At 47.0% G+C, this 20,634-nt stretch overlaps 1 protein-coding gene across 1 annotated transcript in view; it reads right to left on the reverse strand.

The window, feature by feature from the left end:
• LOC115635683 (zinc finger protein 239-like) overlaps positions 1-20,634 on the reverse strand; it is an 811,791-nt gene that overhangs the window by 98,855 nt on the left and 692,302 nt on the right. The window lies entirely within an intron of this gene.

Genomic DNA, 20,634 nt, shown 5'->3' on the forward strand with positions numbered 1-20,634 from the left:
GCTTGAGGCCTGGCTGAGCTCCCCTTCCCCTGCCCAGGACAGGGAAAACGGGGGGACCCAAATGCTGCTGAGTTTCAGTGGCTTCTGAGTAGAAGAGGGAGAGGGAAAATAGCTGATATTGATGGTCTCTGTCTTGTCCCACTGGAGCAGGAAAGGGGAAGAGAAATGGCTGATAGCTGCGTTTCCCTGCCAGCTGTCAATGTGGTCCCAAATAACTGCATTTTAGAGTCACTTTTCAAAACCTAGAGGACAGAAAATAGGGGACATTTGGCAAGGACAAGCTAGGGAATGGGACAAACCTGAGCTGACCGTACACACCTTTTCAACGATTAATCCTCTCTTGTCACCATATGCTGGGTATCTTAGCGTCAGCCATTCTGCCTGGGGCTGAGGACAGGTAGATGGCTGCTTCTTCCCTCCAGCCCCTCCATGTCGGAATAAGGCTTCCCTTTGGAAAGAAGCCTTCCACCTCCCATTCTTCTCAACAGAGTGAAACCAGGTTGCCCTCAGAGGAGGTGGCAGGTGGTTAGGGGGATGAATAGGAGCTTTTGGTGAGATGGGAGCATGGGTAGCAAAAGGCACGATGGAGAGGTGCAGAGGAAAACAGAGGGTGAAGTAGGAAGTGGAGAGGGGGAACAGGAACATGCTCTGGTGGACAGGAGCATGGATGGTGTGAGCAGTGGAATGAGGGGAAGGGTTAGGTATGGGTGCAGCAAGGAAGTCAAGGGTTTCAGGGGAATGTTTGGGATAGAAAGAGGCAATTTGTGCACCAGCAGTTTGAACAGACTGAAGATAAGTTGGTTTCGCCTTCGCAAATACAGTTATTGTTCCACACTGTGGACTAAACACATGCCCATAGGAATGTCTGAAATCATTGGGATTGCATTAGTAGAAAGGAGTTAATGTAAAAATGGCCCATCTCCGAGCGCGTAGGCATTACTCTCAGACTTTCTGGGTTATTACCTTTCTGGGCTGTGATTCGTGATGTAAAACTGTGGCTGAACCCAGATGTTTAGATGACCAACTCTGGCTTGTGTTGGAAGTTTCTGTGCTAAACATTTTTATTATATAATAATTAATTTTTACATAAAAGTGGCCATATTGAGTTCTTAAGAAAAGCCAGTGGTCCATCTAGCCCAGCACTGTCTTCCGACAGTGGCCAATGCCAGGTGCTTCAAAGGAAATTTAAAGAAAAGGACACTTATTGAGTGTCCTGTTATCCACTGCCAGCTTTGGGCAAACAGAGGATCTCAGAGCATGAGGCTGCATCCAATCCTCTCCCGGCTTATATTGATGTACATAGCCTCCATGAACTTATCTGAATCTTGTTCTAGTTTTGGCCTTCACAACAGCTCTTGGAAAAAGTTCCACAGACTGACTGTTGTGTGAAGAAGTATTTCCTTTTGTTTATTTTAAACCTGCTCCCTATTAATGTCATTTGGTGACACCGTCCACTGTCTTATTTTATATGAGGGAGCTTTTTGTCCACACTAGTCAAGACCAATAGACCACTATCATGGCTCCCCGCCCTTTTAAGTCACTAGTCCAAGGCAGAAACTCCACCAGTCTTTTTAATCTCACCTTATATGGAAGGTGTTCCATAGAACTAATAATTTTAGAGGCACTTCTTTTCCAATGCCAATATATATTTTTGAGCTGGGGCAAACAGGACTACGTGCAGCGTCCAAGAAGTGCACATACAATGGATTTATGTAGTAAAAGTAGAGGAGCTTAATTTGTTAGCAAGCTATGTGAAACGGCTGAAAAACAGAAATCCTCTGGACTGCATCGACATACAGACCATTCTATAAGCCATTCATTGTTTTTAGAAGGACTGTTAAGAACGCTGGCACAACACTGTTTATATGAACAATCATGGCTGTAACATCATTTCTCTTTACACAACAGATACCACACACTACAAATTGGAGGCCAATGTAAAGTGCAATATCATTTCTTAACCAGAATCTTGGACAATGGATCCAAGCAAGACAAGCCAGTGCTATCTTTCTGCAAGAAAATCAGCTGACTGGTTGGAAGTATGCAGTGCAACAGTGGAAAGACTCTGTAGTTGAAAAACTGAAGAACTCTCTCTCATTGCATTCAGAAAATATGTACATGTGGCTGATGAATGCACCGATGCAAAGGGGTGTCGGGTGTTGTCACTGCCTATGTTATCTTGATGCCAGTGATAGGTTAATAGATTAATTTCTAGCTGCTGCGGTTATACAAAAGATATCGTCTGAAGCTCTGAAATCCACATCTTAGAAGCACTAAATTGAACTCCAAACAGATGGAGCTGCAAAAGTCTTTGGAAGATATAGTGGCGTACAAGCTTTGCTTAGAGAAAAGTGTAACGCTAATGCCTCCAATACACACTGCAGAGGCCCTCTGTTCCAACAAGCACTAGCTGCAGAATCTTCAAAAGGTATTTAAAATTTTTTAAATTTAATCTCTTCATTATACTCTTTTTTAGCAAGAGGACTGAATGCCTTGGAAAAAATAGAAGATATATTGGGACATAAGTTCAGATTAGTTCAACCTGGGCAAAATCCACAGGCTCGCTCATGAGCAATCCTTGGTGGTTGTCTTCTGTGGCTAAGTCAGACTAGTTTTAACGTTTCCTCTGAATACAGTGTTCCTGCCTCAATTTCCTTTATTCATTTCTTAAGTCTCCAGTGTGCATAAATGGCCAGCAATCTGTCTCCTGGCAGCAAATGACCAGGCCCCTTTCCCCAGTGAAAGGGGATAGCTAAAGGTGGCCAAAGAGATCAGGTGACCTCCTGGCCCAGGAAAGAGACAAAGGCCAGAAAGGAGGGGCTGGAGTTTCAGTTTGGGAGATGGCTGGGGACGGGGAGTCAATGCAAACGCCATTGTCTGGCTTGCTTGACCCCAGAATGGACCCGGCCGACGGATCCCATTTGCTGTACCTACAAGCTCTGTTTTAGACCATGTTCCTGTCATCAAATAAACCTCTGTTTTACTGGCTGGCTAGGAGTCACGTCTGACTGTGAACTGGAGGAGTGCAGGAGCTGCCTGGGCGGACTCTTTGTGGGGAGCGCAGGGAAGGTCAGACCTAGGAAGGTGAAAGCCATGTGAGTCGGAAGCCAGAAGTAGATTAAGTAGGGCACTTTTATTAACTCTTTAAATGAAGAAGACCAGAACTGTTTGTTAAGACAGCTGAAAAAGTAGACAGGCTGCCATCAACCTCTACATAGATTTTAAAAACACCAATAATTGAGTGGAGTGATGCATTAACAACAATAGGGATGCCGTGTGCTGAGGACAGGCGAGAGAATTTGAAACCAGAGTGGAATATCATACGATGAACAAATGTAGATTTGACTTAAACTTCTTTTTCATCGCTAATAGTTCAACCCAATTTTTGTGCTATAGTTCCTGAGAAGAAAGAAGTAGGAATTCATCTCGTCCTACTCCCAGTCATAGCACCTACAGCTGAGCAGTCTTTTTACTCAGTGAATAGAATTTTGTGCTCTGAAAGAAGTCGCCTTCTCACTGGTCGTCAGCTTATCATGAAGGACTGGAAGTATCTGAAAGGAGAAGCCAAGAAAACTAATACACTGCATTTAAGACTTTAATTAACAGAGTTGTGTAAAATTACAATAAGAAACCAAGAACGATGCAGATATAGTGAGTCACAGTAGGCTTATATGGCCTATTTAATTTGGGTGATGAGTTAAAAACAGGAGTTAAATCTAATAACAGTTTTCACTATTTGCTATTGTGCCATAAATCCTACTTTTGCCCTAACAGCCTCACTTCTCATTGGTCTCCCCCCCTTTATTTAGAACATCACCCCAATCTCAATTTCTGTGGAAAACACTGCACTGAAATATTTTTTTTCTGTGCAATACTGCTTTATATCATGTTCTCTAAGCTGTAGGATTTCTCATGAATTAGCCTAATGTAAATAGCAAGGTGTATTTTGCTAGGCTGCTTCGCTGGCTCATTTGTTGGTGGGAGAAGTCTACGTATCTAAAGAGTTCGCCTCACCAAAACCACTACGTAAGTTTTTCAATAGAACACTTTGCCCCCATGCTAAGTTTTGAGATCCTCCGTAGCAAGAATTATAATAAAGTGTATAATGTTTTATAGTGCTCATGAGCACTTCAATAAATGCAGGCTTAGTTGCAGTGCTAAAGCTTGAGCAATGGTGGGCAGAAGGAGAAGGTGGTACATCTTCAAGCAATGGTAATAGGAGCGGTGTTTTTGCTGGTGGAAGTCAGGGAAACCCTGTGGCCTCCACGAGCACTGAGGTGTGAGAGTTGCCCTCACCAGTACAGAACAGGAGTAGCAGCGTACAGTTTATGCAGTGCGTAGCTCCTCTGGGTTATTCAATGCAGATGGTAATGCCTTCTGCCCCTACCCGTTTGCCATCAGGGTATTTAAGGAGCAGTACCCCTACCACTTCCAAATGCATGGAAGAGTTGGGGGAAAGGACTTTTTGGCTCTCTCCCCACTTCCACCACCCCTAATGCCTCAGTCTGATGGTAGCCATATTTTGACCCTGTAATAACTAGGTAGGAACTGCTTCTACCAGGAAAAGTTTCAGGCTAGCACAGGTGGTCCTCAGTAAATACACCTGGATAGACCCATATGGCTCACCTTTACGCTACAGCATTCAAAATCGCTTTCTGAGCAAGGCCTTTCAGTGGACGTGATCATGACTCTACGGAATGGTAGGAAGGAGAATAGCAAATTAAGCATAGCAGCAAAGAGTCCTGTGGTACCTTATAGACTAATAGACATTTTGAAGCATGAGTTTTCGTGGGTGAATACCCACTTCGTCGGATGCATGTTTAAAGCTCGTGCTCCAAAACGTCTGTTAGTCTATAAGAAGTCACAGGACTCTGCTGCTTTTACAGATCCAGACTAACTGGGCTGCCCCTCTGAATATTAAGGATAATGGATTTCAAACTTTACGCAAGATAGGTAAGATCTCATGAGAAGCAAGTCTAGTCCTGTCTACACTACCACTTTAGAACGCTGCAAATTGCTCGCTCAGGGATGTGAAAAGAATACCACTAGTTTCAGAGCCGTAACATGATTGTGTAGATATTGCTACATCTCTGGGAGTCGTGCTCCCAATACTGAGAACTAGTCCCATCATTGGGGTGTTTTTTACAGTGATTGGAGAGAAATTGAAAAGAAAAACAATTGAAGCCAATTGGCCATTTTTCAAAGACACATTATTAAGGACGCAAGAACAAACTATATCACTGTATAGGAACGTTAGAAATAGAGTGCAAGAGAGCACCCTGGCTTAACCATGAACTCTTCAATGAGCTAAAAAGTAAGGTGCACTCCTAGAATAAGTGGAAATAAGGTCAAATTACAAAGGATGAATATAAACAAATAGAAATGTGGAGACAAAATTAGAAAGTCCAAGGCACAAAACGACATACAAACAAGCTACAGCTAGAAAAGGTAAGAAAACATACACCTACATGAGAAGCAAATGGAAGATTAAGGACAGATTAGGGTCATTACTTAATGAGGATAAAAAAAAAAATAATGTGGAAATGGAATGGCTGCTCAGCGACTTCTTTGTTTTGGTGTTCACCAGGAAGGTTGCTGGTGATTGGTCAGCTAACACAGTGAAGGTCAAAGAAAATGAGGTTACGCTTAGAAACAAAAATATGAAAACAATACGTTAAAAAATTTCTTAGAGATATTAGATGTCTTCAACTTACCAAACGTGATGAAAGTCATCCTAGAATATTCAAGGTGCTGACTGAGATGATCTCTGAGACATTAGCGAGTATCTTTGAAAAATAATTGAAGACAGGAGAGATTCCAGAAGACTGGGACAAGGAAATAAGGACAACGTGGGGAAATACAGACCATTCAGAACAATCTGTTATGCAAAAAAAGATAGAGGAGCAAATAATGAAGCAATCAGTCTGCAAACATCTAGATAATAAGGGAATAAGTAACAGCCAGCATAGAGTTATCAAGTCTAAATCAACCTGGTAGCTTTCTTTGACAAGATCTCGAGCCTTCTGCATACAGGGGAAGTGGTCACCGTGGTAGAGCTTGAGTTTTCATACTGTCTTGCATGCCCTTCTCATAAACAAACTAGGGTCATACAACCTAGTTGGACCTATTATAAGCTGGATGCATAACTAGAGGGAAAAAGTTCCCAGAGAGTAGTTATCTGTGGCTCACAGCCAGACTGTGATCAATTCTGGATATGTTTCTGTTCAATATCTTCATCAATGATTTAGCTAATGACAGAGACAGTACACTTATAAAGTTTAAGAATAATACCATGCTGGGCAGGGTTGCAAGTGCTTTGGAGGATAGGAGTAAATTCAATATGTTCTTAAACTGGACCAATGGTCTGAAGTAAATAGAATGAAATTTAGTAAGGATCAATGCAAAGTAATCCATTTAGTAATGAACGCTCACGTGCAGGCATAGAAATAGGAAGGGATTTCTGAGGAAGAAGTACTGCAGATAGGGATTTGGCGGTGGTCACACTGGATCACATACAAAATATGAGTCAAGAGTGTAATGCAGCTTCCAAAAAAGAACGTAATTCTGGGCTGTATTAGCAGGAGTATTCTAAGCAAGACACGAGAAGTAATTCTTCCCTTCAGTCTAGTATGTCTCTCATCAATATGGATTTGAAAAATATGTTTTCCAGTTCTGCCACTTTTCTCGCTTTTTATCAAACACCGAGGTAAAATCCATTCAGCTTCCCACTGTGATGGTGCACTCCTTATAATGTTATGAAAATGTGCTGAGTGTCAATATACTGTAACTGGAATATGCTTCATTCAAAAGATCGCGTATAAGGTATCATTACAAAGTTCATAATCACCTGAGTTCATCCTATTTGTATAAATGTATCAGTCTTGTATCCAAAACTAGAAAGATTCTTGTGAGGGCCTCGTGTAAGTATGTAATCATTAATGGTGGTTTGGAATCTTGTGACTACCATTAACCAGGAAAAGCAAGTCTTTCTTTATACCTGTGTGCCAAGTGGCTAGAGACGTCTTACAGTGATATGTGATCGTGTCATCTGAACGGAAATCCATCTTTAATCTGGTGCTTTTCCACTTAGACGGATGAGTGGGAAACCAGAGAGGGACATATTTTATTTTATGTTGCTTGGTAATTCACTTTGTACTGTCTGTTATTACTTGGAGCCACTTAAAGGCTACTTTTTATATTTCATAAAATCACTTTTTACTTATTAATTAACCCAGAGCAAACACTAATTCCTGAGGGCATAAGTGTTCATACCTGATGTGAGGCAAATAGATGTGCATATCACTTTATCTGTGTTAGAGAGAGTGAACAATTAATGAATTTACTCTGGATAAACTTTATATAGAGTAAAACGGATTTATTTGGGTTTTGGACCCCATTGGGGATTGGGTATCTGAGTGCTGGAGTCAGGAGCACTTCTTAAGCTGTTTTCTGTTAAGTCTGCAGCTTGTGAGGGGATGTGCTTCAGACTTGGAACTGTAGTTGCAGCAGGCTCAAATAAAGCAAGGTACTGAAGTCCCAAGCTGGTAGTGAAAATGGGCTCAGCGGCAGTCTAAGCACATAAGATGGCAGTCTCAAAGGGAATTCTATGGTCCCACCCATCATAACCACTTTATCCCAAATTATGTCATATGTAGTCAATCCGTGTACAAACCCACACATATTTTACCCCTTTATCAAATTTTGTTACGACAGCCACTCACATTTTTCCCTTAATGTCAATTATAGACAGCAGCTCTAATTTTTCCGCTCTCCAATTATCATGTATTGAGCTAAACCCGTTCCGATTTTCACCCTTTTCAGTTTCAGATCTGATGCTTGCCATATATTGATCTAAAAGTCTCTCAGAGTTAGATTGTTTCCTCATGCCTTTAATTGTGCCAACTCCTTTTTTGAGATGAAGTTGAGATTTAAAATTCCAATTGATCAACTTTTCCCCTCATGTTTGAGCAAATTGTTTTCTTTTTTTAATGTCCCTTAAAAGCAACATATTTGCTGATTACAGTGACTGACCCATATTTTATAGCCTCCTTTAAGATCATCTTTATAAATTATGATTCTATGATTATGGGGCAGCTCAGCTAGTGTCTGCTGCATGCACTACCACAGTGGCACCAGGAGTGGCTGGTGTTTTAAAATAACACTACTAAAATCTATTTGAATCTTCCATGCAAAGCTGCAAAACCCAGAAACACTTTTCGCAGACACAGATAACAAGTGTTGCTTAAGTTTGGTATTTAGCATCTAACCGCAAAGGTAAGTAAATGCTTTACAAAATTTAAACTTTTAAATGAAGACCAAAGTCATCGCTACGGCAGAGCAGTCAAACGCAAGACAAGGAGTAAAGATTTTAAACCTGTTTTTTCGGATAACAAAATACAAGCTAAGAGCTGTAGTTAGAGAGAAAACTTATACTCCACAGTGAGCCTTAATTTGGCTCTGTGTAATTAAACTGTCAATTTGCCAAGGTGAGCCAGAAAAGGTTGTGTTCTTTTTTTCAAATTACTCTATGTTTTGCAAGCGGAAGTTAAAAGTTAAAGGTAATCAAAACTCTGGTAAAAGTTGAGTGTTTCCCTTTAAATACAGATACGCAGAGCTGAGACTAGTGCAAACTAGAAAGCATCTCTGTTAAATCAAATTACCTGATAAAGGTAAACATCATCGAAACCTGACCTGCCTATAGAACAAACATAGGACAATATGGGCTAAGTCTTCTGTTTTGCCTGGCATCAACATTTGTTAAGAAAGGCCTATTTTAAGCTATAATTAACCACCCTCAAAGAGGTAGAAACACGTTATTTATATTTTTCGGAAAAGCTGATACCAACTAAAAGCAACCCAGAGAATACCATAAAACTTCTGTCACAATAGAAACTATTTTGTGCTCTCTGTTTTGTCTTATTCTGTTTGCTGTGTTACTGCCACTGCTGTAGCTCAAATGATGCAGGGAAACGTTCTCAGACAGCATACTGGAAGAAATTGGTTTTGGAACAGGGATTATAAATACTGTAGATTTGAAGGCAATTCAGAATAAATTAAGCTCTCTGTCCTAGCTACAGAACGGACTAATACAAAAACAAATGGAAATGAAAAATCATACTCTTATTGCATATGGGATGTACTGAAATGCAAATACTTGCTTGGTCCACATTGGAACACAAAATGTTTTGAGTAATATCAGAAAATAGTAAGTTTTTAATACACTTGCTAAAGCAAAGAAAAAGATCACTGTTTGATACGTATTACTACGAACGGATGCAGAATGTTTCTAGACTAGTAAAGCCAGACCTTTTAATTGGGGTAATTGTTAAAACTGCAAATCAGTAGGATTTGGAAGCAAAGATATGGAAAACTAGCCCCCTCCCAATATGGCAAATGGGATCTTTGTCGCTCTCAGGACCTTGAGCTGTGATTTCTCTATGCAGCGCCCAAATTCTCCCAACACCCCCTCCCCAGTTTTGTCAACTATTCACATGCCAAACCTGGTGGCTGAACTTTGCGACTATGTCCTCACCCACAACTATTTCACATTTGGGGACGATATATACCTTCAAGTCAGTGGCACTGCTATGGGTACTCACATGGCCCCACAGTATGCCAACATTTTTATGGCTGACTTAGAATAATGCTTCCTTAGCTCTCATCCCCTAACACTCCACCTCTACTTGCGCTACATAAGCTGGACCCATGGAAAACAAGCCCTTGAGGAATTCCACCATGATTTCAACAATTTCAATCCCACCATCAACCTCAGCCTAGACCAATCCACACAAGCAGTCCATTTCCTTGACACTACTGTGCTAATAAGCGATGGTCACAAAAACACCACCCTATATTGGAAACTTAATGACCGCTATTCTTACACACATGCCTCCAGCTTCCATTCAGGACAAACCACATGATCCATTATCTACAGCCAAGTTCTAAGATACAACCGCATTTGCTCCAATCCCTTGGACAGAGACAAACACCTACAAGATCTCTAGCCAGCATTCTTAAAAGTACAATACCAACCTTCTGCAGTGAAAAAACAGATTGACACAGCAAGAAGAGTATCCAGAAGTCACCTATTACAAGGGTACGTCTTCACTACCCACCGTATCGACGGGTAGCAATCGATTGCTCAGGGATCGATATATCGCGTCTCATCTAGATGCGATATATCGATCCCCGAACGCGCTTATATCGATTCCGTAACTCCACCAACCCAAACGGAGTTGCGGAATTGACAGGGGGAGCCGCAGACATCGATCCCGCGCCATGAGGATGGTGAGTAATTCGATCTTAGATACTTCGACTTCAGCTACGTTATTCACGTAGCTGAAGTTGCGTATCTAAGATTGATTTTCCCCCGTAGTGTAGACCAGCCCCTAGACAGACCCAACACAGAAAATAACAGAATGTCACTAGCCGTTACCTTCAGCGCCCAACTAAAACCTCTCCGGCGCATTATCAATGATTTACCACCTATCCCTGATCTTGGGAGACAGGCCTGTTCTTGCTTACAGACAGCCTCCCCCAACCTGAAGCAAATACTCACCAGCAACCACACCGCACACAATAAAAATATTAACCTAGGAACCTATCCTTGCAACAAAGCCCGACGCTAACTCTGTCCACATATCTATTCAGGTGACACCATAATAGGACCTAATCACATCAGCCACGCTATCAGGGGCTCATTCACCTGCACATCTGCACATCTACCAATGTGATATATGCCATCATGTGCCATCAATGCCCCTCTGCCATGTGCAGTGGCCAAACCGGATAGTCTCTCTGCAAAAGAATAAATAGACCGAAATCTGACATCAGGAATCATAATATTAAAAAACCAGTAAGAGAACACTTCAACTTCTCTGGCCATTCAGTAACAGATTTAAAGGTGGCAATCTGCAACAGAAAAGCTCAAAAGAGACTCCAACTAGAAACTGTTGAACTTGAATCACTGTGCGAACTAGATACAATCAATTTAGGCTTAAATAGAGACTGGGAATGGCTGAGCCATTACACACATTGAATTTATTTCCCCATGTTAAGTATCCTCACACCTTCTTGCCATACTATCTGAAATGAGTCATCTTGATTATCACTACAAGTTTTTTTTTCTCCTGCTGAGAATAGCTCATCTTAATTAATTAGCCTCTTAGAGTTGGTTGGGCAACTCCCACTTTTTCATTTTCTCTTTATGAATATATCTCTCATCACTATAAGTTACATTCTATGCATCCGATAAAGTGGGCCCACGAAAGTTTACGCTCAAATACATTTGATAGTCTCTAGGGTGCTACAAGTGCTCCTGTTCTTTTTAAAAAAGCAAACAGAATGTTGGGACTCATTGACTGCCGCTGCACATTGAGTGGGTGTTTTCATAAAACTAGCCAAAATGACTCGCTTCCTTGAGTGTTATTAGCTAATTCAGACACCTTCTTTTTGTAAGAATAGTAGAGATTGTTTTCCAATGTACATTAATTTGCATTCATCAGCACTGCATTTCATCTGCCATTTTTGTTGCCCTGGCACCCAGTTTTGTGAGCGCCCTTTGTAACTCTTCGCAATCTGCCTGGGCATTAACTATCTTGAATAGTTTGTATAGTCTGCATATTTTACCATCCTGTTTAGTCATTTTTCCAGAATATTTATGTGTACATTGAACAGTAATGGTCCTAGTACCGACCCCTCAGGGATACCACTATTTATATCTACGCTACGGGATTATTCCGGTTTTACAGAAACCGGTTATTTTAAAACAGATTATTTTAAAACAGATTAATGTGCTTAGTGTGGCCGCATGCATTCAACTTTATACAAAGTCGAGTGCACGCGGCCACACTAAGCACATTAATTCGGCGGTGTGCGTCCATGTACCGAGGCTAGCGTCAATTTCCTGAGCTTTGCACTGTGGATAGCTATCCCAATGCTATGCTATTAGTTCCCGCAGTGTCCCCCTCCCATTGGAATACTGGGTTGAGATCCCAGTGCCTGATGGGGCAAAAAACATTGCCACTGGTGCTTCTGGGTACAGCCTCACCCCTTCCTCCGCGAAAGCAGCAGCAGCAAACTGTTTCGCGCCTCTTTTTCGTGGCTGAACTGTGGAGACGCCATTCCACGGCAAGCATAGACCCTGCTGAACTGAAGACAGCAATCATGGATGTTTTAAACACCTCACACATTCTCGTGCAGTCATTGCTGAACCAGGACCTGCAAAGCCAGGCAAGGAGGCGGCGGCTACGGCACAGTGGCGACGGGAGTGATGAGTACATGGACACAGAATTCTGTATAAGTGCGGGCCCCTGCGCTTTGGAGATCCTGCTGGTAATGGGGCAGGTTCTAGCCATGGAACGTTGATTTTGGGCCTGGGAAATAAGCACCGACTGGTGGGACCACCTAGTGTTGCAGGTGTGGGACAATTCCCAGTGGCTCCAAAACTTTCGCATGTGTAAGGGCACTTTCATGGAACTTTGTGAGTTGCTTTCCCCTGCCCCAAAATGCCAGAATACCAAGATGAGAGCAGCCCTCACAGTTGAGAAGCGAGTGGCAATAGCCCTCTGGAAGCTTGCAATGCCAGACAGCTACCGGTCAGTCGGGAATCAATTTGGAGTGGGCAAACCTACTGTGGAGGCTGCTGTGATGCAAGTAGCCAAAGCAATCACTAAGCTGCTGCTACAAAAGGTTGTGACTCTGGGAAATGTGCAGGTTATAGTGGACGGCTTTGCTGCAATGGGAGTCCCTAACTGTGGTGGGGCGATAGATGGAACCCATATCCCTTTCTTTATGGCGGGGTGGGAGGCTGAGGCAAGTCACCTGGCCACCGATTACGCGCAGCCAGACACTAGGGTGATTAGAAGAGCACACTAGGAAGCGGTGCGCATCAGAGAAGCTTTGAAAACTAGTTTCATCATGGATCAGGGTACGATGTGAGTGTTGTGTTTGTTTCTCCTTGATGAAACCGCCCCCCCAGATTGACTCATTCTCTGTAAGCCACCCCCCCTGCCTTCGATCACACCCTGCTTTCTAAGGAAATAAAGTCACTCTCGTTTAAAAATCATGTATCCTTTATTAGTTAATTTAAAAAAAAGAGGGTGAGAACTGACAAGGTAGCCTGGGTGGAGTTTGGGAGGAGAATAGTAAGGAAGGAAAAGGCCACTAAAAAAAATTCATAATAATGACAGCCTTTTGGTTGGGCTGTCCACTGGGGTGGAGTGGGCAGGGGCACGGAGGCTACTCCCAAGAGTTCTTACACATCTGGTGGGTGAGAAGGCTAAGGAACATGGTGACGGGGGAGGGTGGTTATACAGGAGCTGCAGTGGCACTCTGTGATCCTGCTGCGGTTCCTAAAGCTCCACCAGATGCCGGAGCATGTCAGTTCGATCACGCAGCAGCCCCAGAGTTGCATCCTGCCACCGCTGATCTTCCTGCCGACACATCTCATCTCAAGCAACTCTCCTCTCATCTCGAGCGTCTCTCCTGTCCTCACATTTGTCCCTGCTGGCCTCACAGTCACTGGCATCTTTCCTGTACTTTGATACCAGGTCCTGCCACTCGTTCAGATGAGCTCTTTCATTGCGGGTCACTTCCATGATTTCCGAAAACATTTCTTCTTGTGTCTTTTTTTTCCGCTACCTTATCCGAGAAAACCTTCGGGACGGAGTAGGGAGGCTTGAAAAATTTGCAGCTGCATGAGGGAGGGAAAAAAGGTAGAGAATTATTTAAAAAGATACCTTTTAGAGAACAATGTGTTTTCACTACAATGTCGCATTTTGCATTTTAATATTGAGTGACTGCAGCTTTGGTGTTAGAGATCACAGATGCAGGTCAAGGTAGCAGAATTCGGCTTGCATGCGGCCATGGTAAGCCATTGTCTTTCGTCTTCTGCAGCCTTCATCTATCAGTGCCCTCCTTTCCCAAATAACAAGCAAAGCCCGTTGAGTGCTGCATCTTTCCTGCTAACGTGCAGCAGCAGAAACCACCCCGTGGCTGGTATCATGGAAGATCCCTGCTAGACACCCCACTTTACCCCCCCGCAACCGAGTGGTTGGTAGCAGGAAAGATCCCTGCTAGCCAAACACGGAATAGCTCAGCGACAATCGCACCTCCCCTTCCCCCCGCTTGGCTACCTGCAGGGAAGGATTTCTTTTAAGCCACAGGCAAACAGCTCAGTAGGAATGGCCAATTCCTGTCCCCTTACTTAAATTTCTGAATTTCAACCAAGTTACCATGAACGATATCACTCTCCTGAGGATAACATAGCGAGATAAAGAACGGATGTTGCTTGAATGCCAGCAAACTCCGGGACCATACGCAGCTAGGCTTTGTCATGCAATGATACCAGATTACTTGCTACATGCATGGCGTGGTCAAGTGTCCTACCATGGAGGACGGAATAAAGCAGCGCTGCCCAGAAACCTTCTGCAAAGGCTTTTAGAGTATTTCCAGGAGAGCTTCATGGAGATGTCCCTGGAGGATTTCCGCTCCATCCTCAGACATATTAATAGACTTTTACAGTAACTCAACTCCTCAGGGCAAATTAATCATTAAAAAAATGCTTGCTTTTAAACCATGTCTTATATTTACAAGGTACACTCACTGAAGGTCCCTTCCATGGCTTCATTGTGTGGGATAGTTGCTTGGGAGGGCTGGGAGGGTAATTCCGTCAGGGTGAGAAAAAGCTCCTGGCTGTTGGGGAAAATGGAGTGCTGTGTGCTCTCTACTAGCTCCTCCTTCTCTTCCTCCTCATCTTCCCCATCTGCAGAATCCTCAGCTATGGCTACGATTACCAATGCACCTCGGAATCCACAGACAGGAGTGGGTTAGTGGTGGCGTACCCACCCCAGAATTGCATGCAACTCAGCATAGAAGCGGCATGTTTTTGGCCCGCCCCCAGACTTTCCATTTGCTTCTTTGGTTTTCTGATAGGCTTGTCTGAGCTCCTTAACTTTCACACGGCACAGTACTGAGTCCCTGGTGTGGCCTCTCTGCATTATGGCCTTGGAAATGTTTTCAAATGTTTTTCATTTCGTCTTTTGGAATGGAATTCTGTTAGCACGGAATCCTCTCCCCATACAGCGATCAGATCCAGTACCTCCCATGCAGTCCATGCTGGAGCTCTTTTTTCGATTCTCAGGCGACTACATTGTTATCTATACTGATGAGGTCTGCGTAGTCACTTGTGCTGGTGAGCTCTCCACGCTGGCCAAACAGGAAATGAAATTCAAAAGTTTGCGGGGCTTTTCCTGTCTGCCGGGCTAGTGCATCCGAGTTCAGATGGCTTTCCAGAGCGGTCACAATAATGCACTGTGGGATACCACCCGGAGGCCAATACCATCGAATTGCGGCCACACTAAACCTAATCCGACATGGCAATACCGATTTCAGCCCTACTCCCCTCGTCGGGGAGGAGTGCAGAAATCGGTTTTAAAAGCTCTTTATATCGATATAAAGGGCTTCGTTGTGTGGACAGGTGCAGCGTAAAACCGGTTTAATGCTGCTAAATTCAGTATAAACGCATAGTGTAGACCACCCCTTAGTGACGAAGTGGGGGGGGGTTCTTGGGGTTTTCTGTCGTTTCCAGGGTTTGCGTGCACAGGGGGTGGGACTCAATGTACCTGGGTGTTACTGGTTTAACGAGGTGAGGGGAGAGGGAGTTTGTTGTTACAGAGGACCGGAGAGGTTCTGGACAGTGGGAGGACAGTGGGCTGCAGAGAGAGGACCTCGGTGACCTGACCAGCCGGAGGAGAGCTGCAAGGAGAGGGGACTCAGGCCTTCCTGTTTACGACCCTGTTTACCTGGAGAGAAGACAATGGACAAAGGCGGGGCTTGAGGCCGGGGATATCAGAGGCCCAGCTGGGAAGCAGGGGGGCTCAGGGGCTGGCGAGGGAAGCAGGCAGAGCCCAGCTGGATGCAGGGAGACTGGGATGTGCTGTTATTGTGAGAGGCCAGGCCTGAGGCCCTGAGAGTTTCCTGTGCTGTGTTCAACTCTCAATAAACCCTCCTGTTTTATGCTGGCTGAGAGTTACTCTGGTCTAGAGAACAGGGTTGCATCAGCCCCTTCAGGGGTGAAGAGGCCCAGGGGGTCCAGAATGCGTGGACTCCCGGAGGGGGCCCACGGCAGAGACAGACGTGCTAAGGCTCTGAGAGGTGCGGCTCCAGGAGGTGGAGGGCCCTGACCCCGAGAGAGAGTGGACCCCTGAGAAGGGCTGTCTCACTAAAAGGGGCACCCTCCACGGACCGCACAGGGCCAAGAGTGGGCACGATCTGTGAGTCCGTGACAACGTGGTAGCAGAGGATGGTTCGTGGATGCACCCTGTAGACATTTGGCTGCGGGTGCAGGCGCTTTGCAGTGAGTGGCTGCCAGCGATAGAACAAGGGTATTGAACGGAACCAGCCTGGAAATGGCCTATAACCAGCTCCGTAAGAGCGACCTGGCACATATGTGCAGGGAGAGGAGGCTGAGTGAGGGGAGGCTCCCTAGGGAGCGGCTGATTGCTCAGCTTGTAGAGAATGACCAGTCTGAGGAACAGGCTCCAGACCCCAGAGGGGCTCCCGGGGTGCCTGGTGAGCTGGGGAGTTGCTGTGGGGGCAGTCTGTGTAGCGACCGGGAGGGTGTCAGACCCGACTCCCCAGTCAGCACAGGGAGACCCCTGTCAAGTTCCTCCCTCGAGGAGCTGCGGAAACTAGAGCTGGAGCTGAAAGTGAAGGAGCTGGCGCTGGAGGAACGAAGGCTAGTGGACAGAGAGAGAGAACGAGAGGACCGTGTAGAACAGAGAAAACACGAGTTGGCAATGGAGGAGCGGCGGGCCAAGAGGGCCTGCCGGGGGGTAAGTAGGGAAGGGCTCCGAGATGCCAGTGGTGTGGGGACTCTGGACACCAAACTGCTGCCCCAGTTCAAGGAGGGGGGGATATTGATGCCTATCTCACAGCCTTTGAGAAAGCTTGTGATCTGAACCAGATTGACCCCACAGACAGGCTGCGCTGTCTGACCCCCCCTGCTGGGTCCCAAGGCCATAGAGGCATTCAGCCAAATGGATGGTGTTGAGACGGGGACTACGACCTGTTCAAACAGGCTTAGCTGCTGAAGTTTGAATTGACCCCCAAGGCATACCGGAAACGATTCCGTGGTGTAAGCAAGACCTCAGGTGTCACTTACAAGGAGGTTGCCAACCTGCTGGGGGAATATCTCCGCAAGTGGGGGAAGGGCACAGGGGCCATCACCACAGAGGACGTGTATAACTTGGTGGGGCTGGAGCAGCTGTATGACATCTGCCCTCCAGACCTTAAGATGTGGCTAGTGGACCGGAAGCCTAAGCATCTGCGCAGTGCAGGGGCACTGGCGGATGAGTTTGTGGACAGCAGATCAGGGGCAGGAGGAAGGCCCACATCGGGGGCTCAGAAGGGGAGTCACCCAGAGACCTCTCAAAGGTGGGACTCCAGGAAGCCCAACTCAGGGGTGGCCAGGAATGCTGGGGCGGGCCGACCCCCCCGCATGGGACTTGAGGGACCTGAAATGTAATTACTGTGGCCAAAAGGGGCACAAGGTGGTCCAGTGCCCGAAGATGAAGGAAATGGCAGCCAAGCAGTACCCGAGGGGTGTTAACTGGGTGGAAGCCCACCAAGCAGGGGCACTGCCGGGCCAGAGGGCCGCAGTCGAGAGGGCTGCGCCAGGGGGAGGGGACTGCCAGACCAGGCCAGCAGGGGAAGGCGGGGCCCCAGGTCCAGAGCGGCCGTACTCCATCCGCCGGGTGAGCGTGGGACAGGCCCCGGGGGACAATCGCCACATCATCCCCATTGAGATGGAGGGAAGGAGCATCCAGGGGTTCTGGGACACAGGCGCGGAGGTGACGCTGGTGTGGTCCGAGGTGGTGGACCCAGATCAGCTAGTGCCCGATGCCTACATGACCCTGAGGGGAGTGTTCGGGGCCCCCGTCAAGGTGCCTATAGCGAGGATACACCTGAAATGGGGGGCTAAGGAGGGACCCAAAGAGGTCGGGGTGCATGATCAACTGCCTACCGAGGTGCTAATGGGTAATGACTTGGAGAACTGGCCGGATGGCACTCAGAGCGCCCTGGTCCTTACCTGGAGCTGGAGCCAGAGCCAGCGAGGGTCGCGGGACCTCCCGAGGAGGGGACCCGAAGTGCCAAGAGTAGGGCTTGACAGGGCTGGGCCGGTGCCTCCGTCCCAGGATGGGGAAACTGAGGCACCACCAGCCAGGGCTGTATCCTCAAACCCAACCGCTGAATTCCAAACGGAGCTGCAGGTGGATCCCTCCTTGGAGAAATTGAAGGCCCTGGCAGGCCACGGTGGGGCAGGGTCCCAGGGAGAGGACCACCAGGAGCGATTCCTGTGGGAGAAGGGATTCCTGTACCGGGAATGGGCTGGTTCAGGGCACACTGAACCTTGGACAGATGGGAGGCAGTTGGTAGTTCCCCAGAGGTACCACCGCAGACTGTGGTACTTGGCCCACAATATTCCCCTGTCAGGGCATCAGGCGCACCAGGCAAAGGCTGCTGCAGCACTTTTACTGGCCTGGGGTCTTTGATGCTGTCTGACAGTATTGCAGGTCCTGTGACTCCTGCCAGAGGGTGGGGATGGCCCGGGACAAAGGTAAAGCACCACTGAGACCTTTGCCCATCATAGAGGAGCCTTTCCAGAAGGTGGCTGTGGACATAGTGGGGCCTCTCAGCAGGTGACCTGGGCAGGGAAGAAATACATCCTGGTGGTAGTGGATTTCGCTACACGCTACCCCGAGGTGATGACCTTGTCGTCTATCGAGGCAGACACCGTGGCAGACGCACTGCTTACCATCTTCAGCACAGTGGGATTCCCCAAGGAGGTCCTTACAGACCAGGGGTCTAACTTCAGGTCAACTCTGCTCCAGTGCTTGTGGGAGAAGTATGGGGTCCGACACACCTGGGCCTCAGCCTACCACCCTCAGTCCAACGGGCTGGTGGAGAGATTCAATGGGACCCTAAAGAGGATGCTGAAAACCTTTATGGACCAGCATCCGCAGGACTGGGACAAGTATTTACCCCACCTGCTGTTTGCATATAGGGAAGTGCCCCAGGAATCCACAGGGTTCTCCCCGTTCGAGTTGCTGTATGGGAGGAAGGTGAGGGGACCCCTGGACTTGATGAGGGCCGAGTGGGAGGGGAAGACCTCTCCCGACAGGGAATCAGTGGTGGAGTATGTACTGGCTTTCCGGAAAAGCTCATGGAGCTTATGGGCTTGGCCAGGGGAAACCTAGCAAGGGCCTAGAGGAAGCAGAAAGTCTGGTACTACCGCTCAGCACGGGCCCGCTTCTATGCTCCTCATCCCCGTGAGGAAGAACAAGCTGCAAGCTGCCTGGGACGGCCCCTTCAAGGTCATCAGACAGGCAAACGAGGTGAACTATGTGGTGGAACTGTCCAACCGGGCACACAGCCACCGGGTGTATCATGTCAACATGATGAAATCGAACTGGGACATGGAAAAATTGGTGCTGGCTGTGTGGGCAGTGGGAGGCAAAGGGAGAGGACCCCCTGGTGGGACTCCTCCCTGAGGCAGAGGCTAACCCCCCGCTGAAATCAATTCCCCTCTCTGACTAGCTAACCCCTGCCCAGCAGGCAGAGATCAGAGAGGTGCTGCATTCATACTGGCAGCTGTTTTCCAACCGGCCTGGGCTCACTAACCTGTCCACCGGGTGGAGACGGGAACCAACCCTCCCATCAGGTGTTCCTCATTCAGGCTCACTGGGAAAACAGCCCAGGATCTGAAAAAAGAGGTCAGGGATATGCTGGCTTTAGGGGTAATCCATCCATCCACCAGTCCCTGGGCCTCGCCGGTGGTGCTGGTCTCCAAGAAGGATGGGTCGATCCGGTTCTGTGTGGACTATCGGAAGCTCAATGCCATCACAGTGTCTGATGCCTACCCAATGCCTAGGACTGATGAGTTCCTAGACAAGTTGGGGTGTGCCCAGTACCTCACTACCATGGATCTTACTAAAGGCTACTGGCAGGTGCCTTTGGACCCGGAGGCTCGGGTGAAGTCTGCCTTCACCACCCCAATAGGGCTCTTCAAGTTCCTGGTCCTGCCTTTTGGTCTCAAGGGGGCACCTGCCACCTTCCAGCGCCTGGTGGATCAGTTGCTAAGGGGAATGGAGAACTTTGCGCTGGCATACATTGTCGATATCTGTGTCTTTAGCCAGACCTGGGAAGACCATGTGTCCCAGATGAAAAGGGTGCTGGGTCACCTCCAGGATGCAGGACTGACTATAAAAGCTGAAAAATGCAAGGTGGGGATGGCCGAGGTGTCATATCTAGGCCACAATGTGGGGGGCAGCCACCTGAAGCCAGAGCCAGCCAAGGTGGAGGTGATCCAGGACTGGCCCGCTCCCCAGGCTAAGCAGCAGGTCCAGGCTTTCATTGGGATGGTGGGGTACTACCAGAGGTTTGTGCCCCACTTTTGCTCCCTGGCGGCTCCCCTCACGGAGTTGTGTAGGAAGGGAAAGCCAGACAAGGTGGTCTGGACCAAGCAGTGCCAGAGGGCTCTCTGTGCCCTGAAGGGGGCACTTATCCAGGGCCTGGTACTGGTAAACCCAGATTTTAACAAACCCTTCCTGGTGTTCACCGATGCCCCGAACA

Source organism: Gopherus evgoodei, chromosome 15 (assembly GCF_007399415.2).
Source record: "Gopherus evgoodei ecotype Sinaloan lineage chromosome 15, rGopEvg1_v1.p, whole genome shotgun sequence".
NCBI classification, from domain to species: Eukaryota; Metazoa; Chordata; order Testudines; family Testudinidae; genus Gopherus; species Gopherus evgoodei.